This window comes from Chlorocebus sabaeus, chromosome 13, assembly GCF_047675955.1.
Source record: "Chlorocebus sabaeus isolate Y175 chromosome 13, mChlSab1.0.hap1, whole genome shotgun sequence".
In the NCBI taxonomy this organism is placed as follows: domain Eukaryota; kingdom Metazoa; phylum Chordata; class Mammalia; order Primates; family Cercopithecidae; genus Chlorocebus; species Chlorocebus sabaeus.
The window spans coordinates 76,093,180-76,113,143 of record NC_132916.1 but is presented as its reverse complement, the minus strand read 5'-3'; the positions used below and the strand labels follow the sequence as shown (position 1 = coordinate 76,113,143).

The window sequence follows — 19,964 nt, the reverse complement described above, 5'->3', positions numbered from 1 at the left end:
AAATGACTTTCAATAATGACATAAAATGTAAAACTTTTTTATTACAGGAATTATAAAACATTTTTGCACCAACTATTGTTGTAATTTAGGCTGAAATAATGCCAGTTATTTTGCTACTCTGCTGAAGTCCCCTTTTTTGAGCCTACACTGAACCTGTAATACTTATGGAAAGTGTTACCATAGCAACCTATATTGATGTCACAAGCTCAGGCTTCTGACTTCATTGCATAATGCAGTAGCAACTGGATTTGCAGCAGAAACACTCTGCTACAGAACAAGTGTCTTGGTTCACAGCAAAGAGGACAAAGAAAACAGCAAGTTTTAGGGGGTTGAATCCTGGATTGTGAGTCAGATTGCCTGAGTTCTTATTTTAACCCTGCCTCTCACTTGTTGCCTTGTTTTGAGTAATTGTGTTTACATGTGTGCACTGAGGTTTGAAGCAAGAAAGCTTCCATCTCTAGGATGGACAGAGCAGAGAAAAATTCAGGATATCTAATGTTTTGCATTTGGTAGTGAGCTCAGTAAAGCTAAACACCCTAAAAATAAATTGACAGGAAAGGAATTACTAATGCTTTGTAGTAGGTATCTAGCTAGCTCACAAAGATAAAAAGGACACTTTGAAATTAAAAAGCATCTGGCTGGATTTTTTATTTTTACTTTTTGGAAATATTAATGGGTAAAGGACAAGATTAATGTCCTAATCTTAATTTTAGTAAGAATATAGAGAACTTGTACATAAATATGTCACTATACCTATGTCACTATATTAACATAAAGATCTATTTAATGGGTATGCTGCTTCTCATGTTTATACTGTATACATTAAAAAATAAATGTGTTCTAACTGTGTCATATAAATGTTGATTCTCATTAGTAAACAACTGAAAACGTGAAATGGCCTTGCTAATTTAAGATGACATTTTAAACAAATCCTGATGATACATTTCTTAAAAAGACCTTTGCATTGGAGCCTGTAACCTGTTCATTATTTCCATTGGTCTGGCTTCTTATTTTAGAATTGAGATGCGAATATTTTGGGATTTGAAAAGGCACTTAAACAAATCAACTTCCACACCAGAAACTAAGGTGAAAACATGATATGTCTTTTTATTTTTATTTTCTCTAAAGTAATAAGGCTAGACATTTTGATAAGGAGAACTATGACCCTTTATAACCTTTCTATTCATATGCTTTAGTCATTCCAGATTATCAGCCAAAATATCACATGCTATAAACATCATTAGCTCAATTCCACGTTGAATAACCCCCATGAAGACACAATTTGTTAAGTCTTAGGAAATTTTTAAGTTACTGTTGAAAATGTAGAGTGAGGTAGAAGTTGGGGGCATATTTTTGAATAAGCACTTAAATGCAATTAAACTCCATATTATAAAGAAGCACAAGCATTTGCATGAAGTGCAAAAGCATCTTTTAAAAGCCAGAATTTAGTGTACAGTGTTTTATAGAATATGTAAGAATGCAAATTAATTCTTTCATTGTAGGCATCATGCCTCTCAAATTAGCTAATGTAACCTTTCTTTTATACTAACAAAAACTTGTGTGTTTGTGTGAATTTAATTAAACAGATTTTTATTCACTTTATTGACATGAAAAGGTCCTAAATGTACATAGTAAAGTTTTGTAAAAGAACAGGTTGGACCCCATTTTTTAATTTTCATCTTAAGCAAGACAGCAATATTGGTAATTTTCTGGACTCTATGTAGTCCATGTGCTAAATTCCACCATTTTCTATATACAACTTCTGCAAATAGCAGAGACTAAGCACCCACTGCAAAATCATGAATATCAAGGAATCATACGTATAGAAGGAGCTTTAGTTTATTGACCAAACTGAGATCTGATAGATTTAAGTACCTTTCCAAAACTTAATTGGTAGAAGAATCCATACCTCAGCCAAGTACTTGTTATGTCACATTAGACTGTCTGGATCCTTCTGGACAGCTTCTATCCAGAATCACCTCCTTGACTAATCTTGAAATTTCTATACTGTCCATTTCTTGAGATCTGTTCTTTTAGCTAAGTTTGTAACTATAAACTAAATTTGGCTATTGATAGTTATTCAGTTAAATTTATTCAACATTTTGAAGTGTCTATGTGTGCAGAGTTTTATAGTATATAAAAACAGCATAAGACTATTTATAAAACTCTGGTGGGGTGATATTACTTTGAAAAGTAAATCAACAGAAAACAAAATCAGATGCACAGTAATGCTGTCAAAATCATATACACAAGAGTTAAGGGAATTCCAGGAAAGGGAATAATCAGAGGCAATGAGACCATGGACTTAGCCAAAGAACATTTCTTAGTGGTGTAATATTTCTTACATTTTAAACCTTCTTCTGTCCTGTCTCTCTATTGCTCCCCCTCTCACCCTCACTGGTGGGTTTTTTTTTTTTTTTTTTTTTTTTTCCCATCATACAAGTAATCCATGTTTATTGTTGAAACATTAGGGAGAAGAGTTGAGCAAAAATAAAAGGATAATTCTGTGATCAAGAGATTATCTACAGCATCTTCTGCATGTGTTTCCTCAATGTTTTAATCTTACCTGTAGGCTCAAACACTTTTTTTAAAAAAATGGGAGCATATTCTGCATACTACGTTGTAACTTTTTCTTCTTATATAATGATATTGTGTAACAATCTTTCTGTGATTATAATTAGAGATTTATCTGAATTTCAGTTACAGAAAATTCTATATATGGCTGTACCATAATTCATTTAATCATTTTGCTCTTTTTAGACTAGTCAATTCCCAGTTTCTTGCTGACATAATTTATATATAAATTAAAACCTATATGTGGCCAGGTGGCTGTAATTCTGGCACTTTGGGAGGCCGAGACAGATCACTTGAGGCCAGGAGTTTGAGACCAGCCTGGCCAACCAGTCTCTACTAAAAAAACAAGAAATTAGTTGGGTGTGGTGACATGCACCTGTAGTCTCAGCTACTCTGGAGTCTGAAGCAGAAGAATCGTTCGAATTTGGGAGGCGGAGATTGTAGTGAGCCAGGATCACACCATTGCACTCCAGCCTGGGTGACAGAGCAAGACTCCATCTCAAGAAAAACAAACAAACAAAAAACCCTACTTTTATACGACCTTGAACACTTGTTCAATTTTTTATTTAATTGAAAATAATTTTGTTCAAATTTTTTGAGATATAATTGACATACACTCAGACGTTTTCTGATTGTAAAACCCTAGAAGGGGAATAGCTGAGTCAAAGGGTATAAGTTATTTTACGAATTTTGATACATGTTGAAAAATTGATTCCTAGAAATACATCAATTGATAATGTCACAAGAATGAGATGTATTTCCCTGCTCCCATGCTACTAGTGGATATTAGTATAATGTTTAATCATGGCAAAGTGCTGGAGAAAATATAGTACTTTAATAAAATTTGTGTTGTTTTTGTGAGATCTTCTGATGTTGAACAGCTTTTCCTATTTGGATTTAATTCAATTAAAATGCAAATTTCTTATTTTAATTGACTATATATATCCTCTGGTTACCTAGTGGGTATTGGTCTTTTTTTAAATTAATTTAGAAGGGTTACTTTTATAGTAAAGTTATATAATTGATTGCCACATACCATGCTAATTAGTGTTCTAGTTGGCCATTTTTCTTTTAACTATGGCTTTCATTTATTTGTTCCATGTTATTTCATATTTTTTACATATGCAATGTATTAGTGTTCTCTTTTATGGTTTCTTCTTTTGGCGTCAGCCTCCAAAAGATCATATAAATATTGGCTATTTTTTTTCACAGCATTGATTTTCTTTTCATTTATTTCTTCTAGAAATTATTTTGACTTAAGAAGTGAGATATATTCAAATATTTATTTGAATATTTTTCCCAGTGTTTTTCCCCACCCTTCTGAAATCCCAAGTTTATATGTAATTTAAAAAATTCTGTTGCGTGATCTAATGTCAGTATCATAATTTCATTTAATTAATTATTGTTTAATAATTAAATAATTGCTTACTTGCTTAAATAAAACAATCATTTTATTTTTAAAGCTTTTTGTATCATACTTATAATAATGTTGTAAAAATAATTATAAAACCTATGCTTTCTCCAACGGGTATACAAAAAGGGGATATTGCACTAGACTCTTTCCTTTCATTTGCTATTTTAATCCAAGACTCACAATTTTATCTTTGTTGTATCTAGTTTAAATTAATTAATTTTAACTGCTACATTATATTTGTTATTAACTATATAATAATATGTTACCTTATCTTTTCAGGAGGCGTTTGATTCGTTTATTTGTATTCAGTGCTTTACACGAATCTAGTAAGATGATTTTATGGTTTTTATTCTTAAACTGTTAGTGAAGTGAATTACACTGGTAGACTTTTCTAATGATAAACAACTTGCAGTTTTGGCATCAACTCAACATAGTATCATTTTATAGACTATGGGGGTTCAACTTAGTGATATTTTTATTTAGGATTTTCACATCTGTGGTGTCCAAGGAGATTTTCCTTTCTCATACTATCCCTAGTTTTGATATGAGAATCATACTTGCCTTAAAGGATGAGATTGGAGATGAGATTAGAGCATTCCTTTTTTCTCTTTTTCCCTGGAAAGGAAATTTTGTCTGTTCCTGTATTTATGGTAGAATTTTTTGTAAAGCTGTTGGATTTTGCAGTTGTTCGTGTTGTTTTTATTGTTTGTTTTAGAGAAGTGTGACTCCTTGAATTATGGTGGAATTTCCTGTAAAGCTATGTGAACTTTTGTTGTTCTTATTCTTGTTTGTTTGGGGGAGGGATGGAAGAATACGTAATTTACTGGTTTCAGTTCCTTAGTGGTTATATAAATCCATGTATATATTATTTTGTTTGGAAAATTTCTACTTAGTTTTGTTTGGTAAATTGTATTGTTTCTAGAAATTTGTTTTATTTTTAAGTATTTATTAGTTTTATCTTTTGAATGTCTGAAATATAGTCCTTTTTAATGTTTTATTTGTGTCTTCTCTCTTTTGTCAATATCACTAAAGAAATTTTTTCAGCCTTTTCAAAAAGTAAAATTTTAGCTTCCCTTACACCTCTTGTTATCGTTTGCTGTCTAATAAAGTAGGCAAAAGCTGCGTAGCTTAAAATAATCATGATTTTATTACAGTTCATGATTTTGTGGGTCAGAAATTCAGATAGCGTTTGCCTGGGTCATTCTTTTGCTCCATGTGATATTAACTGGGTTCATCTCGTGGTATTTGCCAGTGGCTAGTCTGATCTGGAGAGCCTAAAATAGCTCTGCTCACATGCCTGGTGCCTTGGTAAGAACAGCTGGAGGGCTGAACTCACCTCGGTGTTTTCTTCTACCCGTGCAGCACAGGGTCACTCCACATGTCCTCTCCAACAGAGTAGTCAGACTTCTTATGTTGCAGCCAGTGCTCCAAGAACGTTCTGAGAGACAGAAAGTGTAAGTTGCAGGTTCTCTTAAAGGCTAGACATAGAACTGGCAAAGCATCACTCTGCCATACTTTTTTGTCAAAGTAGTCATAGAATGAAGATTCAAGGGAAGGGAATCTTCTATTGAGATTAGTAACAAAGAATCAGGGCCATCTTTACTCCATCACATTGATCCCATGTTCTATGAGTTATTCAGGAACAATGTTTTTAAAATTCTAATCGTGTGTATCCTTAACAGTGTGTCTCTTTGGGACCTAGGAGACATATCCATCAATTGCAATATATGATTCTAATTTGGATCCTGACTTGAACAAACAAAAATATGAGATAATCAGGGAAATTGAACACTGACTAGCTATTTGAGACTTTTTAAATAAAGATATACGATGATATTTTGGTTATGTTAAAAACAAAAAAGCCTTTCTTACATAAAGTTACAAACAAATATTTATGGATGAATTTGCTTCAGAAAAATATCAATGGGAGTGAGTATGTAGATCGGCTATGAATTGAATAATTGTTGAAGTTAGCTGAAATGTACATTTGCCTTCCATATACTATTTCATCTACTCCTGTAGGTGTTAGAAATTTTCATAAAAAAGTGAAGCATTTATCTTATTGATAATACTTTCTAATTTAATTTCATTGTTGTCAGAAAAAGTAGAACGCACACTTCCTCACTCCCACAAATATACACACACGTACTTATGTACATACATATAAATTAAATGAGACTTGCTCCTTTATACCTTAATACATTCAATTATTCAATTTTGGTAAATGTACTATATGTGCTGGAGAAAACTATGGAATCTCTAATCGATTTATCTGTCTATATATACATTAAATCAAGTTTGGTAGTCCTAAATTTTCATTTTTTATATACTTTTTCTGCTTAAACTGTTAGAAAGGTGTGTTTAATCTTTATATTTTTATAATGATGTGTTGATTTCTATAATTCTGGAAATGTTTTGCGTTGTGTGTAATTTGAGGTTATCTTTAGCTTCATATTACATGTATAGTTGTTATATTTCATTGAGATTTAAAACTTTAAATAGTATCACTTCTTGCTAATAATCTATTTTATATTAGAAACTATCTTTAGAATATTGATATAGTTTTCCCAGCTTTTGTTGAGTTATTATTTACTTGCTCTATCTTTATTTTTAATTTTTAAATTTTTTTTAAAAATTTATTTTTAGTTTTTGTAGGTACATAGTAGGTATATCTATTTAGGGGGTACACAAGATGTTTTCATATGACATGCAATGTGTAATAATCCCATTATGGAGAATGGAGTATTCGTCCCCCCAAGACATTTATTCTTTGTGTTACAAACAATCCAATTATACTATTTTAATTTTCTTAAAGTGTATAATTAAATTATTAATTACTATAGTCATTCTGTTAAACATACACAAACCAGTAGCATTTCTATATGCCAATACTGAACAATCTGAAAAAAAATCAAACAAGTAATCCCATTCACAATAGCCACACATAAAATTAAATACCTATGAATTAAAAAAAAAAAGGAAAGATCTCTATAATAAAAACTATAAAACACCAATGAAAGGAATTAAAGAATATACCAAAAAATGGAAAAAATATTCCATATTCATGGATTGGAAGAATCAATATTGTTTCATCAAAATATCCATAGTACCAAAAGCAGGCTGCAGATTAAATGCAAAATACCAATGGCATTCTTCACAGAAATTAAAAAAATTTTTTTTAAATGTATGTGAAACCACAAAAGACCCAGAATAGCCAAAGCTAATCTGAGCAAAAAGAACAAAACTGGAAGAATTATATTACCTGACTTGAAATTATACTACAGAGATAGCTCTATTCTGTTCCATTGTTCTATGTGTCTGTTTTTATGTCAGTACTATGCAGTTTTGGTTACTATACTATAGTATAATTAAGGTTCTTTCTAAGGTAAGGTTCTTTTGTGGTTCCATATAAATTTTAGGATTTTTTGTTATATTTCTGTGAAGAATGTCGTTGGTATTTTAATAGGGATTACATTGAATCTGCAGATTGTTTTGGGTAGCATGGACATTTAACAATATCTTTCCATTTTTTGAGGTCCACTTCAATTTCTTCCATCAGTGTTTTGTAGTTTTTATTATTGTTATTTTTATTGTAGAGATCTTTCAATTTCAACTCTTTAACTCCTAGGTATTTAACTTTATGTGTGAGTATTGTAACTGGGATTACTTTTTTTGATTTATTTTTCTATGGTTCACTATTGGGATATAGAAATGCTACTAATTTTTGTATGTTTATTTTGTATCCTTCAGCTTTACTGAGCTTGTATATCAGTTCTCATAGGTTTTTGGTGGAGTCTTTAGGTTTTTCCTAATATAAGATTATATCATCTGCAAACAAGGATAAGTTGATGTCTTCCTTTCCAAATTGGATGATCTTTATTTCTTTCTCTTGTCTTAGACTCTCTAGATTTCCAGTATTATGTTGAATAACTGTGGTGAGAATGGACATATATTTAAATCATTTTCTGTCTTATTTTTTGTATGTCCCTTAAGTAGAGCATATAGTTTAATTTGTTTGGTTAGCTTTAATTTTTTTTTTTAAGTGACAGGCTTGATCTATACATATAAATATTGTAATTAGTGACATATTTTTCTTTATTTCTGTGACCTTTCTGTTCGTCCTCTGCTTGTTAATTTTTCTGTTTCACTTACCCTTTTCCTTTCCCTAAGTCTCTCAGATTTTATCTGAAAATACTAGAAATATCTTTACTCTGAATCTTGAAGACATTTTTTTAGTTATAAAATAGTAGATTAAGAATCATTTAAACAACAATTTCCTGAAGAAATTATTCCACTTCTAGCTTCCACGGTTCCTACTGAGAAGTCTGCCTTTATTTTAATTGTCATTCCTTTTCAGATGGTCTCTTCTGTCTCATTAGTTTTAAGAATTTCCTTTAAGTTGTGGGATTCTACATTTTTCTACACTATGTGTAGGCATAGATATCCTTCACGTATCTCTCCAGAAACTTTCATCAATTCTAGAAAAATTTCCAGTATAATGTCTTTGAATATTCTTCTTATTCATCCTTTATAGTATTCCTTTCTGAGCTCTTCTCATTCGAGTATTCATGTACAATTATCTTTCTTACATATGTTGCATTTTCTTTTTTCTGTTTATTCTTCCTATAATTTCTTCAGAGAAATCTGCCAAATTCTTAATTCTCTCTTGAATTATACCTAAACTGCTAGTCACTTCATCTCAAACATTTTATCTTATTTATTTTAATTATATTTTTCATTAGGTCCCTTAAACTTTTTTAGGTCGTTTTAATATTTTTTAGGAATACAGAGTTGTTGAACAAAACACATGGAATCAAATATTGCTTTTTAGATTGGAAGTTCATAAATTGTGTTCTGAAAAAGAAGAATTCAGGTAGAATTTCTATTGAAAAGGATTAAATGAGTTTAATATTGGCTTGATGGGGAGGGAAAACATTTAGTATTACATTTATCCACAAAGTAAAAATTATCACTTTTTGCATAGAAAACTAAATGATTTGATGAAAACTATTAGAGAATGGCAATTATGAATAATATGAATGCAGTTAGGAAGAGACTAAGATTAGAGAAACCAGGTTAGAAATGCTTTTTCTATTAACTAGGTATGGCCAAAGGGCTGAATTGATCTGGAAAGGAAAGCTACTCTCTAAGGGACTTAAGTGTTGGTAGCATTTAAGGAGTTAAAGGCGAGAGAAGGAATCAACATGTCAGTAATAATAATGCTGATGATGTCATCACTACTACTGGGAGTCCAAGAATGTAATCCCTAAAACTTGCTATTTTATGATATATTACATAGGAATATTTTATTTAATATTCTTTTTATGCACTGAGAATAAATATGAAGTTGCTAAGCTTTACAGCCTAAACAAGCTATTTCTATCATTGCGTTCTGTATCCAACACCTCTTATATCCCAATTCACAGTCTTTCAGCTTCATGTGTCTTTTGTTTCAACTGCTGCTGCAGTAACCAGCTGTGTGTGGGTTCAGAATGATTTCACTTGGAACTTGACAGTGTCTTACTTTAAGACCATGCCACGTGCTTCTTACCTCTCAATCCAGGACTCCCCTATTGAAAAGGAAGTTTAAGCAATCTTACTTAGTACCCACAAATGCACAGTCTGGAATTTCATGGGAATTAAGTCCCAGTGAACAAACTTTGGATTAATGGCTAATAAGATAAATGATAAATACTTTCCCTTTCTTCTCAGCTATCTGTGGCCTTGAGGTGCAGTTCATATGACTTTCCATGGGAGAGTTCTATGACATGAAGAAGCTTAATTGCTGTTAACTAGTTTAGCAACACTCTCCAATCAACTTCTCCTTTTTCCCTACCTTGTTTCTTTTACACTCACTCTCTGATAAAAGGTAGCAGCACATAAATCTTGACATTATGCTGTGCTTGCTGAGGTACTGAGGCTAAAACACCTGCCCATATCTTAGCCCGTACTGAGGGGATATGGCTATTTCCTTCACATTTTTCAGAAGAGGATTGAATAGGGATGGACATCTAACACAAAGGCTCACACACAATTCAGCAACTAAGCTAATTATTTTACTCGATGTGTACAGGGAGATGGGAGTCTGCTTCTTTAGTTGGTCTCAGTTCCACTTAACTCATGGATTATGAGCATCTAGCTAAATGGAATTTGAATCTATTATATATAACAGATTATTTACATAGAGATTATATATATATTATAATATGATTTTTTGAGACAATACAGATCTTAAACTCAAGCCAGCTGGTTCACCCAGGACTCAACCAAAGAATCAGCAATCTCTTCCAATAATGGATGGGAAATGGCCTATGGTGGCCTTACTGAGAGACTGTTCCAGTGTTATACCATTCTAAGAGGTTTTTAAGGGTGACTTTGATACGGGAATTTTACTTTTAATTATGACTTTAGAACCAAGATGTTACCTCTATAGAGTACAGAGTTTTGGGACATGAGGAGATCTCTGCCAAAAAGAGTAAATGTTAGAATCGCTTAAGAAGAAAGAGATGTGATACTGAAGTCAATGTTATCATGGATTGCCTTAGCCCTACTTTTCTAGCATCAGGGAAGATAAATAAAGCTACTAAGATGGAAGACACAAAGTTGCTTGAGGACCCCACATTTTTAAGTAGAGGAGTTTCTTTCCCTCCCACTTAACTCCTCATTTCTATAGCCCAGATCTTGTTTAGGTTTCTTCACCTTGTGGTCCAGGTAAAGGCATTTGAATGCCAACCATGTTCCAGGCCCCTGACTAAATACTTTATGTAGTTTTCCTTATTAAAAATCTGTAACACTATCAAGAAGTAGTATTATCTCCAATTTACAAATGAAATTGAGGCTCTGAAGTCTAGTTGATTTACTCAGCTAATAAGTGAAGGAGCTAGAGTTGAAATGTAGGCAAATCTAACAATAAAGCTTGTTCTCTTTCTAGCACACAGGACCCTGTCCTTTATGTTGCAGACTCTCTGGTCTTATCAGAGTTTCTTGGGGTTGACTTGGAATGCCCTTTGTAGGAGGCAGGAGAGGTCATTTTTTTCCTCCCTTATATGATAAAATTTTCCTAAGAGTCCTTAAATTATAAAGCTGCCATCATTTCTTTACGGCATTGCCAAAAGTGGAATGAGGTGGTGGGACCGGAAAGGAGGCTAGAAGCCATGCCCTGCAACAGTGGCTCAGTGACACTTCCCTTGATACCTGTTTTGACTTCAGAGTCCTTTGTCTTATGATTTTTGTGGCATTTAGGTAAAGCCTAAATGTGAAAGTGGATGGTTTAGTTTTCCTGATGGAAAGCTTAATTTAGCTCTCCAGTATGTTGCTTGTAGCCTGCTTGTAGATATAATTGTTTACTTAATGAGGATGCATCCTTCCTTTCAAAGCACTGCCTTTAAAATGAATTTCCATAGATTTATATAAATTCCCTGGGGATCACTATAATGTGAGCAAAGAAAGAATTGCCCAGCTGTGCACTGATTTAATAGAATTATGACGCTTTAGGGTGTGGACTCTGAAAAATATATCTGGGGGAAATAGTCACTCAAACTGTTGGAGAAATAATCCCTTAAGTGAATTTTCTCTGATTCCAGTAGAAGATTTTAGAAGCCAGTATCAACCCAACAATTTTTTAAAAAAAAATTCTTCTTAAGAAAAGCTTGTGAAAATGCTGTTCATTTAAGAAATAATCGGGAAGGGGAACATCACACACCGGGGCCTATCATGGGGAGGGGGGAGGCGGGAGGGATTGCACTGGGAGTTATACCTGATGTAAATGACGAGTTGATGGGTGCTGACGAGTTGGTGCACGTTATGCACATGTGCCCTAGAACTTAAAGTATAATAATAATTTTAAAAAAGTAAAAAAAAAAAAAAAAAGAAAGAATTGGTTTTATTTGAGAATGGATGTTAATATTTTATTATAGCAGTTTTTGGGTAGAGGCATTGATTTTAAAATAGTTTAGTTTAAAATGAAGAGAATTAGCTAATGCCCAATATTTCACCCTGTCAAAACTTGAAACTAGCAGCATCCTCAATACATTTACACTTAAATGTAACAAGGGTTCCACACCTCATCAGGGCCAGAGTATATTAGTGTTGCTTTCTATGTCCTTCACACCTTAATCCTTGTTGGTGATGTGTAAAAATCCAAGAGGTTATCAGTTTATGGGGATCAAAGGTTTTATCTATTCAACTTCTTTGCATCTTCCTTTAGATGGTGGTGTCTCAAACAATTATGTGGTTTTATACTCTGTGGCTGGTTCTATAGGTCAGTTAGAATAATATAATAACAAGGGTAAGATCTTATGATTCCCTTGGCATTGGAACATAGTACTGTGAATGACATGCTTTTCAAGATAATACCTCATCCTTAGCTAGCTGTCTATAAATGCATATCTTTGGTTTACAGGGACTTACTCAAGAATATGAGTTGATGAATATTAATTTATATTCTGTGTTGGAAAAACAACCACTGATATTGAGTCAATAGGTTCATCTTTGTGTATGAATACATAAATCCATCAATAAATATTTAGCAATATATGGAAAATACTCAGTGGGAGAAGCAGAAAAGGAATAGATATTGTTTTCGTGGCATCAAGGAGTGTTTAGCAGCCATACCAAAAATACCCAACAATAATAATTCACACATATTGTACATTCATTATGAGCGAGGATTTTTCTTTCATTATTTCATATAAACTTCAAAGCAACCTTAGGATATAGGCACTCTGATTATCCCATTTTACAGAAGAAAACTGAGGCAAGAGAGGTTAAATTACTTGCTTCACAATTAGTGTGTAGGGTAGCCGGGCTACCAACCTTGACACTTTGACTCCATACCTTATGTTCTTTTTAAAATTCAATTCCTACTTTTTTATGATAAAATATGTGTCTCATACCATTTTAACTATTTTTTAGTGTGAATTTCAGTGGCATTAAGTACATTCACACTGTTTTGCACACACTGTTTTGCAAACATCATCACCATTTATCTCCAGACCTTTGCCCATCTTTCCAAATTGAAACACTGTGTCTATTATGCAATAACTCCTAATTTCCCTCTTCCCTCCAGCTCCTGGCAAACACCATTCTACTTTCTGTCTCTCTGAATTTGACTACTCGAGGTACCTCATATAAGTGGAATCATATACTATTTGTCCTTTTGCGTCTGTCTTATTTCACTTAGCATGTCTCCAAAGTTCATCCATGTTATAGCATTTATCAGAACTTCATTCCTTTTTAAGGCATGGATATACTACATTTGTTTATTTGTCCATCAGTGGACCCTTAGGTGTCTTCCACCTTTTGGCTATTGTGAATAATGCCTCTACGAACATGAATGTTTCAATATCTGTTTGAGTCCCTACTTTCAATTCTCTTAGAGGTGTCTGTTTTCTGTTGCTGCAAAAGAATACTATAGACTGGGTAATTTATAAAGAAAAGAAACTTATTTATTATAATTATGGAGGCCGGGAAGTCCAAGGGCATGGCACTAGCATCTGCTTGGCTTCTGGTGAGGACCTTTTTACTCAGTCATAACATGGTAGAGGCAAAAGGACCAGAGAGGATGCAAAAAAGGAGAAAGTCGAGAAAGCCGAGGAAGCTGAGCTTGCATTTATAATAATCCATTCTGTGACAACTAACCCATTTCCTCAAAAATTAAACAAGTCTTTCAAGAAAGACATCAATCTACCTTAAAGACCTGATCACCTCTTAAAGGCTCCATCGCCCATCACTGTCACACTGGCAATTAAATTGCAATGTGAGTTTTGGCAGAAATGAACCACATTCAAAACACAGCAGGATGTATACCCAGAAGTGGAATTGCTATATCCTATGGTTATTCTGTTACATTTTTGGGGAACTGCCCTACTGTTTTTGATGGTGGCTGGAGCATTTTACATTCTCACTAGTAATGTGCAAGGATTCCAAGTAATTTCTCCACATTCTGGCCAAGACTTTTTTGTTTTTATTAATAATTTTCACCCTAATTTGTATCTCATTGTGGCTTTGATTTGTATTTCATTAAGGGTGATTGACTATTTTTAAATCTTCTTTAGAGAAAGGTCTGTTTAAGTCCTTTACTTTTTCTTTAATGGAGTTGTTTTGTTGCTGCTGAGTTGTAAAAATTATTTCTATATTGTGGTTACTAGTCCCTTATCAGATACATGATTTATAAATATCTTCTCCCATCCCACGGGTTGTGTCTTCACTCTGTTGATAGTGTTCTTTGATGCACAAAATTTTTAATTTTATAGAGTTCAATTTATCTTTTTTAAATTTTCTTGCCTGTGTTCAAACCCTATGCTCTTAACTACTACACTGAAGCATACAATCAAGATTGTAATGTGCGAAATTATTTGATACCAACTATATCTCCTGGTGATGAAATGAGAATGAGGGTCTGTGTTGTTGAGGAATGCAATGAAGAAAGCAATGAAACCTAGTACATTATAGATGTTTTTAGGGCATGTTTCTTGGTGTGAGTTTATTTTTCCATAAGAACTGAAAAAAAAGTTGATTGAATGGTATGGCATCTCCCTGTCCTTTCTTGTGTATTTCTTGGGCATTTAACAGAGGACGGAAGGGTTAGAGAAGGGGTGGGTTGCCTGGTGGTGAATAGGTATAGCTGTCCATCTCTTAGCTGAAGATACATCATCAGGATGTTTTCTGGTAGAAATTTTATTAAACTGAATTTAAAGTGGTAAAACAAAACCTCTCTGCAGTCTCATTCATTCCCTGAGACTGGAAGCTCACTTTTCCTTGGAGCTTAACCAAGGCAGAAAGTGAAAGAGAAAAAAACAATCCTTTCTCTTGCCTTTTCTTCTCTGCCTAGAACAACGCTAAATTCTGTCCCCTGGGTATTATTGGGGCAGAGGAGATAGACGGAGAACTGATCCCATATTGTGCTCCTTCGTCTAAAGAAGGTGTTGTGTAACTTCAGAGTTCTTTACTTCTAACTACATACCCCGACTTTTGTGTTTTCTTTGCTTATAATTTAACCTTCTGGTTCTTTTTTTTTTTTTTTTTTTTTTTTTTAATTTTTGGACTTGGGATACATGGAAATTAAACTTTTTTTTTTTCCTTTTTCTCCCTATGCTTTTTGTGGATTATTAATTTCACGCCTCAGACTCAGAGGTTAGGCACAGATGCTGCAACAATAACAATTGGCAAAGTAAATAATAAAAAACCTCATCCTTCCCATGTAAGTATAGGAATAAGCCTCAAGTACTCACATTCTAGGCACATGCTTTCTCTAGGCTCTTAACATTCTCTACCTTTAAGGTAACCATAAAAGGGGTTTGCAAATGTAATGGTGATGGCCTACAAGCTGTCAGGAAGTTTGCAATACAAGGAGCTCTTTTGTAAGCCTCCTGCTAAGCCTCCATAGCCACAATATTAGATGTAATAGTTTCCTCTTCTTGCAATGGCTTGGGTAAGAGGGGTGAAGATTGTGATACTGCTTGATTAAGCAGTGAAGGAGATGAAGATAGGAGAGCATAAGGAGGGTCTTCTAGGCTGACTAGACTGAATTTCATATGATGATCTCCCTCTCAGTATAGAGACTCAGTGGTCCAGGTATCGTACTTCCCTATAAACTCAGGGTTGCAGTGTCCTGGTCATCTACGGATTCCAAATGACTTTATTTCACCTTCCAAGGTCTACACTAGCTTGACTTCAATTATCTTACACAAGGGAGCAATGAGGTCTCTGTTCCATACCAAAGGCCAAGAAGAAGATTCATTTTGAAAGATAATTTTAATAATACTGTTGTTCATTGTGCTAGATGTTTAATATTTCATTAAATTCATTAAATTCTGAGAACAACTGTAGAAAGATTTTATCATTCCCTTTTCCTAAGGAAATTGAGGCTGGGGAGGGGAAGGGAATTTGCTCACTGTAATTCCACCTGTGGCATGCAAAGCTTGTAGTCTGAGTAGGTCTCCTAGGTTCCACAGCACCTCCTCCTTCCCCTCTTTGCCTCTATCTCTTCCTAATCTTCTCTCTCTGGCCTTTGACTCTTGTTCCTTTTTAGCCTTTGACTCTCGTTCCTTTTAAACTGTTGTTATAGATTCCAGAAAACAAAGGAGAAACAGGGATGCCTTATATGGGACTTGTTAACTGAAATTAGAAACAACTACTGCCTTTTGGAGGACAGAGCTGCTGTTCCTTCAGCATTTTAGAACATAAGGTCGGATACAATCCAGACACTAGTTGATGGTCCTGTCCGCATGATAAATGAATCTAGTACACACTCCACTTGATGTCATTATTGTTTCACCAACTAGCACAGTTGACTAAGGAAATGTGAGATGCAGTTTTCACACTGCTTATGGAAACCACTGGTTTCCATAAGAAATTGCTGCATAGGTGGAGATATGATCATTCAGCTGCAATCAGGGCAATTTGCAAGAGAGAATTGCTCTTGCTCATGCTGAGGCCAATGACAGGACTTGTATTCTCATTTCATGGCAGAAACTACTTCCTGACACATTTTTTCTTTCTACGGCTCAGTCATTGGCTTGTTCTTACTTGTTTTTATCAGAATAATGATTTTTTGTAGTGTTGGTTTCATGGCACAATTATTATTCTGCCAAATCCAGTAATCAAGGAAAATTAACAGCATTATATATTGATTTTTAGAGAAAATAGGTTTATTGTGCTTTATTTATTCTTGAATAGGCTAATTTGATACCCCCCAAAGCCCCAGTAGGGTTAGACAATGCTACTAATATATATAGTTATGTATATCTATGTGTATATGTATATATAATGCATATAATACAATAATTTAGAAAATATTGTATTTTCTTAAATTGCATTTTCTTAAATGTAGCATAAATATCAGAGTTCTAATCATTTTTCAAATGATGCTTACAAAATAATAGGAAAAAAACTCAACTTTGCCTGTTGAAAATTATAGCAGAGGTGCTTGATAACTTCCCTGGCATCTTGAAAAAGAAATTGTTATAAAAAATTTTTTTCTTGAAAAAAGTTATAACCAGGTAGAAAGTGTTTCACTTAGCAGATGTTATCATGAGCTATTAGCAGATATAAAAAGAACAACCATATCTATTTCTTAGATGGTCATTAAGTCCCAGGAGAGGAGGCAGAGGGCATGTCCTTAAGCTGTAAGTTATTTCTAAAGTTAGTGCTTTGGGTGGGGAGTGGACATCACCTTCTTCGTCATCATAACAATAATAGCAAACAGATAGCATACCAAGGTCATAGGCACTATTATGAAGAATTTACATGTCCTAATTCATTTAATCCTCATGGCAACCCAAGGAGGTAGAAACTATTCATTTCCCTACCTTACAGTTGAGGATACTGAACCATGAAGAGGTTAGGTAACTGGCCCATGATTACACAGCTACGCGGGAGAGCCAAGAATAAAACAGCTTGACTCCAGAGTTTATGCTTTTACCCACTACCCTAGATGGCAACATTTATTGAGGTCATGTTATATGTCATGTCATGCATTATGCTGGGCATGGTGAGCAGGGAGATAAAACTCATTCAAGGGATTTACAGTTTAACACACATGTATATAATCTGTCTCCTTCCTACCTTGAGAGGTCGTTTTAAAAGTTTCTTATGGTAAGGAAAAAATTTCCCCAACTGCCCGTGATTTATGTGGATTTATGTTAATAAAGAAACACTGCTCTCCATGAATGAAGTGTCTCAAGGATGCTCTCAAAGTTAGAATGAAGCCTTAACAACCACTGCACCAATGACCATGTATTGAATGCTTCCACAAAGTAGGCATTGCACTACTCGTGTGTAGTCTCACAGTATACCCACAACTACATGAGCCAGGGCTTTAATTTGAAAGAATCGCCATCTCCAGCCCCACCCCTGCATTGGTGCTTTTGGGTTGGTTTTGTTGGATGTACTTCTAGGCAGCACTCTTCCAATGTGCCTTGAGTCACAGGGAGGTGAAAGATATCCTCTTGTTGGTTTCACGGTTTCAGCTGTAAGACATCTCTTCTTACATAAAACCCAGAAATCATACCACACACTCAGGATAGTCTGTTTTTATGAATTTTGTAGGGGAAAAAAAAGCCAGCTAATTTCTACACTCCTCTGATCCTGTTATTTTCATGATCACACTTTCCTGCATTTCCTAGTTTCAGTTAGGGCCGAAAACAATGTGCCAAACTGCAGGAGTGTCTATTCTCGGAGTGCTTCCCTCTCTGCAGACAGATAGGAGGTGGCTGTTCGTCTCACCCAGATCCAGAGGCTCATTGGACTTCTTACCATCTATTAGATGTAGCAGATGTAGATCTAAGCTTACATCTAATAGATCTTGCCATCTATTAGATGTAAGCTTAGAAAATGAGCAAGCTTTAGAAACCTAGCTAGAGTTTGAGGGGAGTACTTAAAATGAACTTCAAAAACATTTAAAGGTTTGCCTTCTGATGCCCTTTTCTGGCTTCAGCAGCTAGAACCATGAAATGTTAAATTGGACAATATTGGGCTATAAATATCCACGATTCATATTTGAATAGCTAAAGATTTCATCATAATACAAATAGTTCAATTAAACCCTATGTGAAATGGTGAAAAGACCCCAATTATGAAGACTCTCTCATCTGCAAAGACCCATCTTTAGCTATTATAAAACCCCGGTGTCAGTGTTTGATAACCTTGACCATAAAGTTTGAAGAACATTTCTGTCTCTCTGCGTTACCTCCTTATATGTAAAATGTCTGCACAGGTGTAAAGAATACTAGACAAACAACTGAGAGAGAGGAGCTAAGGTGAGGATACTCTTATTTTTTACTTTTGTGTATTAGAATTTTTAAAACACAAATACATTTTACTTTTGACATTTTAAAAGTGCTTTTAAAATAAAGAAGTAAGTTGCCAGGCAAGGTGGCTCACACCTATAATCCCAGCACTTTGGGAGGCCAAGGCAGGCGGATCACTTGAGGTCGGGAGTTCGAGACCAGCCTGGCTAACATGACAAAACCCCGTCTCTACTGAAAATGCAAACGTTAGCCAGGGGTTGTGACAGACGCCTGTAATCCCAGCTGCTCTGGAAGCTGAGGCAGGAAAATCACTTGGACCCAGGAGGTGGAGGTTGAAGTGAGCTGAGATCACGCCACTGCACAATCCAGTCTGGACAACAGAGTGAGACTCTGTCTCAAACAAAACAAAACAAGGCAGGGCGCGGTGGCTCACGCCTGTAATCCCAGCACTTTGGGAGGCCGAGGTGGGCAGATCATGAGGTCAGGAGATCGAGACCATCTTGGCTAACACAGTGAAACCCCATCTCTACTAAAAATACAAAAAATTAGCCAGGCGTGCTGGCGGGCGCCTGTAGTCCCAGCTACTCGGGAGGCTGAGGCAGGAGAATGGCGTGAACCCAGGAGGCAGAGCTTGCAGTGAGCTGAGATCGCGCCACTGCACTCCAGCCTGGGCGACAGAGCGAGACTCCATCTCAAAACAAACAAACAAGCAAGCAAAACAAAACAAAAAAAAGAACAAGTAAATTGTTTTAGATTACTCAAAAGAAAAGAAACCTATGCCTCCTTTGTTCTTTGTTGAGAATATTCCCAGGGGGTGTTAGCCATTTCCTCTCACAGTCTCAACCTTTACTAGAACAAATGCCTAAATTTGCATAACCAGTTACTAAAATAATTTTCACATTAAAACAACCATTTTTAAAGTGTCCTTTGTAGCTCTTTAGTTTCAGTCCAAGATCACTTATTGTCTTTAGTTGTCATTTGTCTCTTAGACTCATTTAATCACGAACAGTCTCTCACTCTTTTTCTCTTTCTCACTAAAGCAACCATTATTTACCTGCCATACTACATGACAAAATCGTTGTAGAGTGATTTTATAATTATACTTTTCTGAAGCTGTGTTTTGGTTGCCAAAAGTCAGACCTGCCAATCTAATGCATATTTTTATATGTAAGAGAAGACTAAAAATAGGTGATTTTTAAAAAGTTTGTCATTTTGTTATGTCACCC

The 19,964-nt window shown here is 34.7% G+C and overlaps 1 long non-coding RNA gene across 1 annotated transcript in view; it reads left to right on the top strand.

Annotated features, from left to right (window-relative positions):
• The first annotated feature begins 222 nt into the window (after positions 1–222).
• The window catches only part of LOC103240196 (uncharacterized), a 297,396-nt gene continuing 277,654 nt past the window's right edge, over positions 223–19,964 (top strand). Inside the window, exon 1 of the long non-coding RNA XR_499871.3 lies at positions 223–343. This is a non-coding gene — a long non-coding RNA (uncharacterized lncRNA). The remainder of the gene's footprint in view (positions 344–19,964) is intronic.